At 46.5% G+C, this 14,383-nt stretch overlaps 1 protein-coding gene across 2 annotated transcripts in view; it reads right to left on the bottom strand.

Moving 5' to 3' along the window:
- Positions 1 to 270: 270 nt before the first annotated feature.
- Positions 271 to 14,383, bottom strand: part of VRK3 (VRK serine/threonine kinase 3) — a 165,257-nt gene continuing 151,144 nt past the window's right edge. For both annotated transcript variants that reach the window (XM_088456776.1, XM_088456775.1), the window contains one exon: positions 271 to 1,216. The gene's annotated coding sequence lies outside the window, so the exon portion shown is untranslated. The remainder of the gene's footprint in view (positions 1,217 to 14,383) is intronic.

Genomic DNA, 14,383 nt, shown 5'->3' with positions numbered 1-14,383 from the left:
AAGGCCGATCCTAGGCTGCAACCTGACAGTTATCAGCTTGACACTCTCCTTTACAACAGTTGCTCCTACTTCTCTCCGCTGGCAGCGCCAGTTCTTCTGATCTATCTGTTAATTGTATGAATCTGGTAAGCTGCTGAGGATAAGTGGGATTGAAGTCATGGGGTATTTCAAGGGCTGCGCACCACTTGTCCTAAGGAGTTAAGATTTAATAAGGTATTTTCTAAACTGAATCTACAATATTGAGCAAAATAAAATGAAATCAAGAGCAAGTTCAATAAAACAAACTTTTTATTCTGGAACGAGATTTTTGTTTAATATTAATAATGCATGTCACTGGTTGCATGTTTAAACTTTGACAGTCGTAAAATTGACTTTGATACATGTGCGACAATCTAAAATAGTATAACTAATGCTGGTCATCCACTATACAATTTTCTGTCAGACATCTGTCCAATCTGGCTGGTTGGAATGAAAACCTGGTAATGTATGGGAGCAAATGACAGATGATCATATGATTTTAAACACTGAAAAAAGGACAAAAAAAATTGTTCAAATTGGTTAAATGTGTGTATTTTAACCAATTTGTCTGAACAACCATTTTTGGCTATTTTCCAGTGTTTGTGAGCGAATGGACAATTGCCATTTGCTCCCATACATTACCAAGTTTTCATTCCAACCAGCCAGATTGGACAGATATCTGACAGATAATTGCATAGTGGATGCCCTGCTTAACGCTTAAAATTTTGATGCATGGAATCTTCTCCTGGGGAAAAACTGTGAGAGGAGAGATTGCATTTTACCTGGATAATTTGTTAAAAGCTCAATTGCATTGGGTCCAATATTGGGTTTGCTTTCTTTACTGGTTTAAGTGATAAAGACTTGTGTGTGTATAAAATCCAGGTTAGCTCCAAATTATTCTGACCGACCAGTCAACAATAGTCAGTTATGGTGCTATGACTCAATAAAGACATTTCTATACCATAAAGGGCCACATACAGTACTCAAACCCTAATGTAAGCATTGATGTTAGCCTGGTAAAGAAGGTCCACCTTTCTACATGGACATATATTCACAGCAAAGCAATATAATGAAGCATTATACTGCATTTTTAAAATTTCAGTGTAAAATCATATATCCCAATAGTAAAGACACTTCACTGCATCTGTTTTCTTTCTTGTCCAGTAAAAAGGATCCACATTGAAGGATTATTGCTGATCTGTAAAAAGTAAATGTGGTCATCATTAAGTCATTAATGATTAACAAATCTAGATATTTAAACACTAATTGTTTAAAGTGTATTTTACAATATAGACAATATATAATTGTAGTTGTTGCAAAGGGGTTGGGTACGGGATGCCGGCGCTCGGGATCCCGGTGGTCAGAATTCCGACGCTGGCATCCCGAAAGGTTAGAACGCTGACGGCCCCATGTAAGTACTCCTAACCTAATCCCTCCATCCCCACAGTCTACACCTAACCACCCCCCCCCGCAGCCTAACCCTCCCCCTAGTGCCTAACCATAACCTCTTACCCTAAACCCCGCTACTTACCTTCGGGATTCCAGCAGTCGGGATGCCGATGCAGGTATTCTGACTGCTGAAATCCCCCCGGTCGCATTTTGACCGCATACCGTTGGAGAGTTGGCACATTCATGATATTTTGCACTGTTAATTTGATTCTTTAACAAAGCATGTCAATAAAAAAAGGGATAAAATATAAAACAAATTAGCACTGTAATTTATCAGGCGTCAAAAAGGGGCTCTAATGATAGCCCCAGGCGTTAAAGCTTGAGGCTACCATCCTTTTTCACACCCGTTAAATTAACGGGGCTAACTGAATTCAGCCCTAATTCTGCAAATTTTGGGGAATGGGAGGAAAAGTGTATGAAAATCAGTTTCGCAGTCCTTAATTTTAAATATGCTTAACAAGAGAAGAACTTGTCAGGTATATTCAACAAACAATGCTAATCATGGTAATATCACAAACAATGCTATCAGTAAATGGGAGGGAAAAGGCTGCAGTGATAGCATTTGGTGGGAAGCACTAGATTTGTTTAGTAATTATTGCTTTAGTCTGCTTGCCTGCTTTGATCCATCTCTCTACTTCTTGGGTGCAGTGTCATATCTTCTCTCTGTACTCTTTCACTTAAGCTGGGTACACACTGATAAGATATATCACCCGTTCCATTGAACGAGCGTCGTTTACAGACATATCCGATCTGCTGTGCAGCACAGCATATGCCTAATATATCTGAAAATTGTGACGAGACGCCATCATATCTAAGTCTGGAAGGCCCCAAAGGTGACCAGTAGCTGGAAGACATCTGGATATAGAGCCCACTTGCAGGAGTGAACTTCTTGGCAGCTTAGGAAGTCCAAGTACTGAAAATAAAACCAATCTGGGCGCATCCAGAAAGGCTGCAAGTAGGACCTAACACAAGTCACCCAAACTTGATATACAGTATAAGACAAACTGCCTGGCGTTTCTGAGATGATGCTACTGGTGAAGCTGCTGTTGTTGCTGCATAAGGTGATACATCTACCCAGTGGGCTGTCAGTCATATAGTCCTTAGTCTGCCCTGTTCCACTTGTCCACATGTCCGTGGTTAAGTGGACATTGGGTACAACCGCATTTTTCAGGACACTGAGGACACTTTTTCTGACGTTTCTATACAGTCTCGGTATCGCCTGCCTAGTGAAGTGGAATCTAGACGGGATTTGGAACCGGGGACACACTACCTCTATCAATTGTCTAAATCCCACTGCACTAATGGCAGATACCGGACGCACGTCTAACACCAACATAGCAGTCAAGGCCTCAGTTATACATTTTGCTTCAGGATGACTGCTGTTGTACTTCATCCTCCTCGCTAAGGACTGTTGGAGAGTCAATTGTTTAGTAAAAGTAGTGGTGTTCCTACTTCCTCTCTTGGATGATGAACGACTCCCAGCAGCAACGGCAGCAGTAGGCGTAGCAATGCAGGATCCTCCGGAGGAATCCCGGATAGGAGAGTCAGTTATGCCAGTGACATGACCTGCAGGACTACTTTCAAAATTGACGAGGAGGTAGTTGACGGTGTGGTTTGCAGGCGCTTGGATACAACAGGACGAAGGGATTTAGGTGTCCCTGGACTGCTTACGGTCTTAGCCAAAGTTTCTGAACTTGACAGTAACTTTTTATGAACGCGCTGCAGGTGACGTATAAGGGAGGATGTTCCTAGGTGGTTAATGTCCCTACCCCTACTTATTTCACCTTTACATATGGTACATATGGCAAGACAGTTGTTGTCCGGATTTGGATAGAAATATTGCCAGACCAAAGAGGTGGAATGTTTGGTCTTCTGCCCAGGCATGACCGTGATGGGCTTTTTCATCCCACGGACAACTGTCTCCCCCGGAGCCTGATTTAAACGAACGACATCACCATCAGAATCCTCCTCGCCAACTTCCTCCTCAGTGCCAGCTACACCAGTATCCTCCTCCTGTTGTACTTCAACAGTGACATCTTCAATTTGCATATCAGCAAGTGGACTGTGGGTACTACTTTCAGCACTTGCAGAGGGCGTGCAAATGGTGGAAAGAGCTTCCTCTTCCCGTCCAGTGCTGGGAAGGTCAGGCATCGCAACCGCCACCACACTTGGACTCTCCTTGGGGATTTGTGATATCTTCTTAGAACGCACAGTTCTTCGCTGTGCTTTTGCCAGCTTAACTCGTTTGATTTTTTTAGCGGGAGGAGGGCTTCCATCATCATGTGAAGCTGAACCACTAGTCATGAACATAGGGAAAGACCTTAGCCATTCCTTGCCACTCCGTGTCGTAAATGGCATATTGGCAAGTTTACGTTTCTCCACAGATGATTTAAATGTTTTTTTTAAGGTAATTTTCCTGAACTTTGTCATTTGGGATTGTATATGCCCTCTACTATGACACTGGGCATCGGCCTTGGCAGACGACGTTGATGGCATGTTATCGTCTATGTCATGACTAGTGGCAGCAGCTTCAGCACTAGGAGGAAGTGGTTCTTGATCTTTCCCTATTTTATTTTTATCGGAGAAAGTTTGGTCCTCCATTTATGTTATATTGATATATACGTGCGGCTAAGGCACACACAAACACAGAAAATTATTGTTTTTTTGTTGGAGACTAGTGCACTTTGTGGGTTACACCACCCTTTAAGAAATGAGCCAGCCGGCTCTTTACTTATGGGACACAGGCGCACGCTTGGCGCTGCTCCTTTGTTGATGTACGTGCAGCTACAGTGCACACAATTCACAAAGGCCCTCATTCAGAGCCGTACGCTCTGAGCAGAGCGCACGCTCTGAATGAGGGCCGGCCTCAATAACTATGGAGCGTCCTCCTGGACGCTCGTATAGCTGTGGGTCACCACCCACAGCCTATACGAGCGTGCAGTTTGATGGCCGCGATGGTCTTGACGATCGCGACCATCGAAACTGCGTGCCGGAGCCTGCGGTTGAGGTTTTCAACCGCAAGGCCCGGAGTGATTTTGGCTCTATCAGAGCCAAAATCACTCCCACTGACATCACTAGTGATGTCAGTGGGCCGGCTTCTGACGGGAGGCGTTCCCTTAGGAAGGCCCCCGTCAGGGAGGCACGCCCCCGGCACGCCCACCAAAGGGGGCGTGCTGTCAATCAACATCGACAGCACGCCCCCTTTGATCAGACACAACGAGCGAAGGAAAGTCCTTCGCTCGTCGCGTCTGGCGCATGCGCACGACGGAGCTCCCTCCGTTGTGCGCATGCTCAGTGCAGAACATCAACCCACTTGCGAGCGGACAGCCGCTCGCGAGTGGGTCTGAATCAGGGCCAAAGACAGAAAAAAAAAAAGAATTTTTTTTTTTTTTTTTTGTGGAGCGCACTTTGAGGGTTACACGACCCTTTAACAGACAGACTCACGCTTGGCGCTGCTGCTTTGAGGATGCACGTACAGTGTAGACAATTCACAAACACAGAAGAAGTGTTTTTTTTTTTTTGTTGGAGTGCACTTTGGGTGTTACACCACCCTTTAACAGACGAGTCAGCTGGCCCTTTACTTTTGACACAGCCGCGCGCTTGGCGCTACTTTGTTGATGCACGTGTGGCTACTGCGCACACAATTCACAAACACAGAAAAAAAATATATATATTTTTTGGAGTGCACCTTGGGGGAGCACCCCTGATGCACAGATCACCCCCTGGACAACACTACAGCACCCCTCTAGGACTACAGAGTTTATGGGACATTGCACAACACAGTCCAGCCAGCCCCTATAGACTTTGGAGTGGACACAGCCCCTATGGACAACTGACTGCACAACACAGTCCAGCCAGCCCCTATGACCGCAGCACAACAGAGCCCAGCCAGCCCCTATGGACAACAGCAGCACAAAACAGCCCAGTCAGCCCCTATGGATGAGTGGTCACAGCCCCTATGGACAACAGCAGCACAACACAGCCCAGCCAGCCCTAGCTCCCACCCTCCCTCTTTACTGTCCACAGCCGGAGCGAGAAATGGCGCAGACGCGGGGACCTTTTATAGAATCCAAAACCCACGAGATCCGGAAGGCGGGATGATGACGTTTTGCCTCGCTTTCAGTTCCGAGTAAGGCGGGAAAAGTCGAGCCTACACACACACACACACACACATATATATATACACACACACACACACACACAGTCAGGTGCATAAATATTGGGACATTGACAGAAGTTTCATATTTTGGCCTCTATTCACCACCACAGTGGCTTTGTAAAGAAATAAACAAGATGTGCTTTAACTGCAGACTTTCAGATTTAATTTTAGGGTAATTACATCAAAATCAGGTGAACGGTGTAGGAATTACAACGGTTTCTATATGTGCCTCCCACTTTTTAAGGGGCCAAAAGTCATGGGACTATCAACTCAAAAGCTATTTCATGGACAGGTGTGGGCTATTCCCTTGTTATTTCATTATCAATTAAGCAGGTAAAAGGTCTGGAGTTGATTCTAGGTGTGACATTTGCATTTGGAATCAGTTGCTGTCAACTCTCAATATGAGATCCAAAGAGCTGTCACTATCAGTGAAGCAAGCTATCATTAGGCTGAAAAATCAAAACAAACCCATCAGAGAGATAGCAAAAACATTAGGTGTGGCCAAATCAACTGTTTGGAACATTCTTGAAAAGAAAGAATGCACCGGAGAGCTCAGCAACACCAAAAGACCCGGAAGACCACAGAAAACAACTGTGGTGGATGACAGAAGAATTATTTCCCTGGTGAAGAAAAACCCCTTCACAACAGTTGGCCAAATCAAGAACACTCCAGGAGGTAGGTGTATATGTGTCAAAGTCAACAATCAAGAGAAGACTTCACAAGAGTGAATATAGAGGGTTCACCACAAGATGTAAACCATTGGTGAGCCACAAAAACAGGAAGACCAGATTAGAGTTTGAAAAACAACATCTAGAAAAGCCATTACAGTTCTGGAACAACATCCTATGGACAGATGAGACAAAGATCAACTTGTACCAGAGTGATGGGAAGAGAAGAGTATGGAGAAGGAAATTAACTGCTCATGATCCAAAACATACCACCTCATCAGTGAAGCATGGTGGTGGTAGTGTCATGGCGTGGGCATGTATGGCTGCCAATGGAACTAGTTCCCTTGTATTTATTGATGATGTGACTGTTGACAAAAGCAGCAGAATGAATTCTGAAGTGTTTCGGGCAATATTATATGCTCATATTCAGTCAAATGCTGCAGAACTCATTGGACGGCGCTTCACAGTGCAGATGGACAATGACCCGAAGCATACTGCAAAAGCAACCAAAGAGTTTTTTAAGTCTAAAAAGTGGAATGTTATGCAATGGCCAAGTCAATCCCCTGACCTGAATCCGATTGAGCATGCATTTCACTTGATGAAGACAAAACTGAAGGGAAAATGCCCCAAGAACAAGCAGGAACTGAAGACATTTGCAGTAGAGGCCTGACAGAGCATCACCAGGGATGAAACCCAGCGTCTGATGATGTCTATGCGTCCCAGACTTCAGGCTGTAATTGCCTGCAAAGGATTTGCAACAAAGTATTAAAAAGCGAAAGTTAGATTTAGTATAGTTTAGTTTGTCCCATTACTTTTGGCTCCTTAAAAAGTGGGAGGCACATATAGAAACCGTTGTAATTCCTACACCGTTCACCTGATTTGGATGTAATTACCCTCAAATTAAATCTGAAAGTCTGCAGTTAAAGCACATCTTGTTTGTTTCATTTCAAAGCCACTGTGGTGGTGAATAGAGGCCGAAATATGAAAATTCTGTCAATGTCCCAATATTTATGCACCTGCCTGTATAGACACACACATATATACATATACCGGCGGGACACGTGTGTAACCACAGCGTGGTACAGCGGATGACGGTTTTATCTTTGTTGCTATATTTGGGTATACATTCCCTTGAGTGAACCAGTCGGGTTACATTATGGTGAAGTTGCACCTAATTCTATTATGTCCCTGTTGAAATTCTATTGAGAATTGTGACATGCCAGTTGTTTTTACAATGTATATGTCATTATGTTGAACTGAGGTCTTGAGAAAGGTCCAGATGTGTACCGAAACGTCGACCATTAATATGATTCCTTTCATGTCCCAAGATGAATAAAACTTAATACGTTGTCAAAACGGAGAGTGCATCCTTCCTTCCAGGAACGCTGCATGTATCTTTTGGACTATTATGTCCGTGGAAGCACTTGGTTCCAAAATATTGCAATCATTTGTTAAGCTGACCACGGCTTCACGGTCATTCCCATCTGGCCAGTCCCTACACTGATTCTCAGATAAATAAACTTGATCTGCCACCTTTGGCTCAAGCTTGCATACATTTTAAACATGAAACGGCATGTGAGTGCCAAGTTTGTATGATATTTTTTATGTAGATGGTGTGGTCACATGCCAAGGGCACCCCAGATGGTTGAGTGCTGTGGATTAAGCCTGTCGTTTATTTAAATTTTGTGGTCACACTTGCTAGGACACCCTGTTTTTCAAATGTAAGACAAACTTTTTTTCTTTTTCCAGGTGCTTATTAACTGATAGCCCTGGGTGTGGTCCTGTCTCTTTAAGGCAGGACCCAGTTTCATGTTTAAAATGTATGCAAGCTTGAGCCAAAGTTGGCAGATCAAGTTTATTTATCTGAGAATCAGTGTAGGGACTGGCCAGATGGGAACGACCGTGAAGCCGTGGTCAGCTTAACAAATTATTGCAATATTTTGGAACCAACATTCCCTATGTTTAAAGGAGTTGCAGTTTGAAAAGCATGTGAGTGCCGAGTTTGTATGATATTTTTTATGTAGATGGTGTGGTCACATGCCAAGGGCACCCCAGATGGTTGAGTGACGTGGATTAAGCCTGTCGTGTGTATATATATATATATATATATATATATATATATAATATATATACACATACAGTATATGTACACGGTGTCTTGCATAAGTATTCACCCCCTTGGCTTTTTACCTTTTTTGTTACATTACAACCTGTCATTTATTCATTTTTTCAATCTGAATTTTAAGTGATGAATCTGCACAAAATAGTCTAATTTGGTGAAGTGAAATGAGAAAAAATAAGAGTTATGGTATAACATACCTTTGTTAACTCTTTTTCTTCGAGGTCCATGGGGTCCACAGCCATTACGTAGGGCATGAATCCCGATCACCAAACTGTTAACACAAACGAGCTCTCTGCTCCCAGGATGCATCGGGTTTCCTCCTCATATACCCCACCCCCTGCCTCAGGTAGCCAGTTCGTTACCAAGCTCAAGCAGGCAGAGACAAACAAAGGGTAAGAAAGAAAAGACCCATACTTACGAGTCCAGACTCTCAAGAGAAGAAACTACGGTAAAAACCTCCCCCAGAACTACAGGTGCGTCTGGGTGGGTGTCCTATGGACCTCGAAGAAAGAGTTAACAAAGGTATGTTATACCATAACTCTTATTTTCTTCTTCGGGGTCCATGGGGTCCACAGACATTACGTTGGTGATATCCCAAATCACTAACCCTACGGGCGGGGACGCTCCTGACTCTCGGAAGAGAGGAGAATCCTACGCCCGAAGGAGGCATCCTGAGAGGCAAAAGTGTCAAAGGTATAAAATTTGACAAAGGTATGGATGGAAGACCATGTTGCTGCTTTACATAATTGCTCAGCAGAAGCACCCTGGCGGGCCGTCCATGATGGACCTGCTGCCCTAGTAGAATGTGCCGTCACTCAATCCGGCACACGCATACCAGCCTGTGTATAAGCCAATGAAATTGCCATGCGAATCCACCTGGCCAATGTCTGTTTATTGGCTGGCCAGCCACGTTTATGACAACCATAAAGCACAAAAAGTGAATCGGACTTCCTCCATTTGCTCGTGCGTTTAACATAAATTCTCAACGCACAGACCACATCCAGGGAAGCCTCACCTTGTGAGAGACTTGTGCCCTGAAATGCTGGAACTACTATTTCTTCATTAATATGAAATTTAGACACCACTTTCGGAAGGTAACCCTCCCTAGTACGTAGTACTGCTCTATCTTGATGAAATATCAAGAACGGCTCCCGGAAGGAAAGCGCAGCCAAATCCGTGCAGATGCCATAGCAAGGATGAATACCGTCTTTGCTGTTAGCCACTTGATGTCTATTGAATTTAAAGGCTCGAACGGAGGAGCCTGTAAAACCTTCAGAACTAGAGTCAGGTCCCACGGAACAACCGGGGAAACGAAGGGAGGTTGAATCCTCAACACCCCCTGAAAAAAGGTCTTTATATCCGGTCTCAGAGCAATTTTATGTTGGAACCAGACTGAAAGAGCTGACACCTGTACCCTTAAAGAGGCCAGGCGTAGCCCTTTTTCCAGACCGCTTTGAAGAAAATCAAGCACTCTGGAAATCAGGAATTTATGTGGATCATACCCTCTCAGTTCACACCACTGAAAGAAAGTATGCCAAACCCTATAATATATACGGGCTGAGGATGGTTTCCGTGCCTTCAGCATCATCCGTATAACAGACTTGGAAAACCCCTTTTTTCTCAAGACGGAGGCCTCAAGAGCCATGCCGTCAAAGATAGCCGATGAAGATTCGGGTACCAGCAGGGACCCTGTAGCAACAGATCTGGTCTCAATGGGAGAGGCCATGGAGTGTCTATGGCGAAAGACTGTAGATCTGTGAACGAATGCCGTCTCGGCCATGCCGGAGCTATTAATATGACGGTGCTGCCCTCTTGTTTGATCTTTCTGACAACTCTGGGCAGAGGAGCAAACGGGGGAAACAGATATACCAGCTTGTAACGCCACTTTACTGTCAGTGCGTCTACAAACTCGGCTCTCGGATCTCTTGTCCAGGATCCGTACCTGGGAACCTTGTTGTTCCTTTTTGATGCCATCAGATCTATTTCTGGTAGACCCCACCTGTCCACAAGGTCCCGAAAAACCTGTGGATGTAGGGCCCATTCCCCTGCATTTATCTCTTGCCGACTGAGAAAATCGGCTTCCCCATTCAGGATTCCTGGAATGAACACGGCAGATATCGTGGGCAGATGAGTCTCTGCCCATACCAGGATTCTTAATACCTCTGCCAAGGCGGCCCGACTCCTCGTGCCCCCTTGGTGATTTAAGTAGGCGACCGCGGTGCGATTGTCCGACTGTATCTGCACCGACCTGCCCTTTAAGATTTCCTGAGCCTGCACTAAAGCTTTGAATATAGCTCTTAATTCCAGGATGTTTATCGGTAGCCGGCTTTCCGTCACTGACCACTTTCCTTGGAAAGTGTGTGACCCCGTCATCGCCCCCCAACCTTGAAGACTGGCGTCGGTTTTGACCAATGTCCAATCTGACACCCAAAAGGGGCGACCCTGCCTGAGGTGCTTTGTCTGCAACCACCAGGTCAGGGACAACCGTACCTCTGGAGAGAGACACAGCAGCTGAGACCTGATCATGCGGTGATCCTTGTTCCAGTGAGACAGAACGAATTGCTGCAGTGGTCTGGAGTGGAACTGAGCGTATTCCACCATCCTGAAGGTGGCCACCATCGACCCCAGGACCTGCATGGCTACTAGAACGGATATCTGCCTGTTGCGGAGCAACCTGCGTATTCGTGATTGTAAGGCAAGGATCTTCTCCTCCGGCAGATATATTTTCTGCACCACGGAGTCCAATCTCGCTCCCAAATGGCACATCTGTTGAACCAGACAGGATGACTACTTTTGCCAGTTTATGATCCAGCCGTGACTGTACAGACATGATACTGTCAGCCTCAAATGATCCTGTAACTGCTGTGGGGACTGCCCCAGCAACAAGAGGTCGTCCAAGTAAGGCAAAATCCTGACGCCTTGGCGTCTGAAGCATGCCACCATCATCACTGCCATCACCTTGGTGAATACCCGAGGGGCTGTGGGCAGGCCAAATGGCAGGGCCTGGAACTGAAAATGTTCCTCCCCTACCGCAAAACGAAGACATTTTTGATGAGCCTGTGTGATTGGGATGTGAAGGTGGGAATCCTGTATATCTAAGGACACCATATAGTCCCCTTGCTCCATTGCCAACACAATCGATCGCAATGTTTCCATCCTGAACCCGGGGACTCGAACAAATTTGTTGAGCTCTCTCAGATTCAGAATCGGCCGGTATGACCCATTCGGTTTCTGAACCAAGAACAGATTGGAGTAAAACCCCTCTTGGAACTGGCTCTCTGGCACCGGAATCACTACTTCTGATGCTAGTAAGGCAAGAATAGCCTTCTGAAGGGCCAAAGCTCTTTCTGAACCCACCTGCGGGTTTACACAAAAGAACCTTTGAGGAGGAGTCCTCCAAAACGTCAGGGCGTACCCTCGGGAAACATCTCCCCGAACCCAGGCATCCTCCGTCGTGAGGTGCCAGGGCTCTGAGAACTGAAGCAGTCGGCCCCCCACCCTGGGATCCCCCAGGGGGAGGCCCGTCCCATCAGGCCACTGGTTTATCCTGGACGTTTGTTTTGCCAGGGCTTCCTGGGTCCTGCCTTTCTTGGTGGAAATCTCGCTGAGGGCTGACCTTTGGCCTTGCCCTGCGGCCGAAACCCCCGAAAGGACGCCCTCCTCAATTTAGACGAGGTTGCTGATGGCAAACCTGCCGTCTTTGAGGCTGCCATGGAGGATACAATTTTGTACAGTTCTGGACCAAAGAGAACACCTCCTGTGAATGGAAGGAATTCTAGGGCCTTTTTGGACCCGGCATCTGCCCTCCAATCCTTCAACCAGAGGATCCTACGTGTCACCACGGACTCAGCTGAAACCTTAGAGGAAAGAACCCTGCATCCAAGGCGGCATCACCCAAATAAGAGGCCCCTTCTCTAATAAAGGAGATCATATCCAGTTGCTGCTTAGAGGCATCTGGTAAAGACTCTGTTAGAGTTTTGGCCCACTCCTCAATAGCTCTTGCTACCCAGGCAGTGGCCATAGCTGGGCGGGTGGCCGTTCCTGCCAGCGAAAAAATAGATTTGAGACAAGTCTCCAGTCTCCTATCCGTGGTTTCCTTCAGCGAAACTGCTAGGATTAGCAAAGTGGTACGTTTAATCAGCTGTGCCACATGTGCATCAACTGATGGTGGATTCTCCCACTTGGCACAGTCCTCTGCTGGAAAAGGATATAGAAGCGCCATTCTTTTAGACGAATGGCTTATCTTATCCGGACGGACCCAGGCTTCCTCCATAAGTTCTGCTAAATGTTCAGACTTTGGGAATTCTGCCTTAACCACTTTCTGGCGCTTGAACAGGGGGCTTTCCTAAGCGGAAGATCCCCTTCCTCGATATTTAACACCGATTTTACAGCCCTTATCAGAAAGGGGACATCGGCTACTGGGAAATGATCATCACCCCCCTCGGAGCTAGACTCCTGCGAAGAGTCCTGTGCTTGTTCCTCCTCCTCGGAGGCACTAGAGTACTCACCCATGTAAGGCGGTACATGGCGCCTAGATTTAGGCTGCTTTGGCTTGACAGCCTGAGGCTGAAAAACCCCCGAGGATGATGCCATAACCTTACCAGCACCAGGGTCCATCCAAGGCGGCCACATCATGTCCATAGGATGCATCTGCTGAGGCAAACCCCAAACCGGTGGTCCCTGGGCAGCCAGCCGTTCCGCCACCTGAGCCATAACCTGATAAAATGATGCCCAAGGAGGCTCAGGGCCTGAAACAGGAAAATTTTAGTTGGTGTGGTGGCTGTCTGAAACAGTTCCCACAAAGCCCATTTTGTAGAAAGTCCTGTGGGGACAAACCTGCCTTGCAGGCTATACAGGATATCAGCAACGGGGCTCCCGCCACCTGACCCTCAGACTCCTTAGACATATCAATTATGCCACTGGTTCTGAGTGTCTATGTGCTGCTTTCTACTCTCAACCCACACACCTGTAGCAAGGGAAGAGGAGAGACAGTGGCAGTATACAGGAATTACAGTTCTTTTACAGAAGAAACAGAGGGCCTGATTCAGAGCCGGATGCTCTGACCAGAGCGCTCGCTCTGAATCAGGGCCGGGCTACCTAAAATTGGAGCGGCCTCTTGGACGCTCGCATAGATGTGGGTTACCACCCACAGCTTATGCGAGTGTCCATGATGATGGTCGCGATGGTCAAGACCATCGCGACCATCGGGCTTGCGATGAGACCCTGCAGTAGGGTCTCGTTGCCGCAAGCCCTGGAGTGTTTTTGACTCTATCAGAGCCAAAATCACTCCCACTGACATCACTAGTGATGTCAGTGGGGCCGGACCCAGACAGTAGGCATTCCCATGGGAACGCCTCCGTCTGGCAGCCACGCCCCCGGCACGCCCACCAAAGGGGGCGTGCTGTCACTCACCATCGACAGCACGCCCCCTATGGTGTGAGACCCCGAGCGACAGCTTCCCCGTCGCTCGCTGGGTCTCGCGCATGCGCACGACGGAGCTCCCTCCGTCGTGCGCATGCACACTTGGGCACCATCGACCCGCTTGCGAGCGTACAGTGCTCGCGAGCGGGTCTGAATGAGACCCAGTATCCATAAACAACAATCACATGCATAAGAAAAGAATCTTTATAAATAAAATTCTGATAATTGGCATGTGCATATGTAATCACCCCCTTTGCTATGAATCCCCTCAAAAGTTCTGGTGCAACCAATTACCTTCAGTAGTCACATAATTAGTGAAATGAAGTCCACCTGTGTGAAATCTAAGTGTCACATGATCTGTCAGTATAAACACACCTTTTCTGTAAGGCCCCAGAGGCTGCAACACCACTAAGCAAGAGGCATCAGACCATAAAGACCAAGGAGCTCTCCAAACAAGTCAGGGACAAAGTGTTGAGAAGTACAATTCTGGGTTGGGTTATAAAAAATCTTTGATGATTTCCCGCAGCACCAACAAATCCATCATCA

The sequence above is a fragment of the Taudactylus pleione genome, unplaced genomic scaffold, assembly GCF_031769625.1.
Source record: "Taudactylus pleione unplaced genomic scaffold, aTauple2 ptg000717l, whole genome shotgun sequence".
Classification (NCBI taxonomy): domain Eukaryota; kingdom Metazoa; phylum Chordata; class Amphibia; order Anura; family Myobatrachidae; genus Taudactylus; species Taudactylus pleione.
Note: the sequence above shows the minus strand (reverse complement) of the source record. Positions and strands in the feature narration are given on the sequence as shown.